Source organism: Dendroctonus ponderosae, unplaced genomic scaffold (assembly GCF_020466585.1).
Source record: "Dendroctonus ponderosae isolate FM_Combo_2020 unplaced genomic scaffold, Dpon_F_20191213v2 Dpon_F_20191213_1, whole genome shotgun sequence".
Classification (NCBI taxonomy): Eukaryota; Metazoa; Arthropoda; class Insecta; order Coleoptera; family Curculionidae; genus Dendroctonus; species Dendroctonus ponderosae.
Window position 1 is genome coordinate 10,664,356 of NW_026017110.1, and position 1,163 is coordinate 10,665,518.

The window sequence follows — 1,163 nt, forward strand, 5'->3', positions numbered from 1 at the left end:
TCAGGCAATATATTGCACACGATATATTGCATCTCCAATATTCCCGACGAATCAACTTTACAAAAAGGAAGCGTTGATTCTTTGTATAAAACAAATAATAGATCAAATTAGAAATAAGGTTGGTGAAAACCACTGCATATGTTATGCAAGCATAACCAAGCGTTATTTCTCAATCTTCTCATACCTGCATAGTGTTGGATTCAATCATAAAGTCGATTTTTGCTGATTTTTGCCTCATTCTTACAACTTTTTTTAAGTTTGAATTTTAAGTTCAAATTGAGATAACTCATTTTAAAAATTATACTTTGGGAAAATAAATTGAAATGTATAAAGGGCCACAAATGGACATTTTCCGACGGTTGTTGTTATTGAAAATCGTCAATTTTGTCGCGAAATGTGATCTGATACCAGAAACACTTGCAAAAATCCCTTTTGAAAGCCAATTTTGACCATAACTAATCGTGATTTCTCAATATTATCGTTTCTGCAGAGTAGTTAATTGAAACCTAAAGACGATTTTCTCTCCTATCTGGCCTATTCCCATAATTTTTCTGAAGTTATCTGGAAATTTAGAAAAAATGTCTTTAAGCCTAGTTCTAAGCAAACTAAGTTGAAACTATTAAAGGGCCATAAACGGGTCTTTTTGGTGGCGGTTATTTTTGTCACCGATGTTGTGTAAATTTTGAACTGACACTGCAGCAGTTACAAAATCTCTTTTAGATCAATTTGTGAGCAGAAACAAGGGCAATTTCGTAATTTTCACGTTCCTGTGCAATATTTGATTGCAACTTAAATCCGATTTTGCTCGCACTCGGCGGCACATTACCATTAATTTTCTTAAGTTATCTCTAAATTGAGAAAATACGTCTTCACAACTATTGGGGCCAAAATAAGTTTGGAACTAATAAGCGCCTGCCTGTACAATGGGGATTGAGACCTAACCTGATATTTTGCTTCATTCTCATACATTTTCTTAAGTGATGTTTAAACTGAGAAAAACCATCTTCATCATGCATTTTGTAACGGTTTTTAATTGAAAATCATTAATTGTTCGCAAAATGTAAACTGATGGATTCGCGCTTTAACCTCGGTAGCATACGGACGTACCAGTGCGAGCGTACATAAATACCTAAGATATTCGCAAACTGCGAGGAATTTTGGTA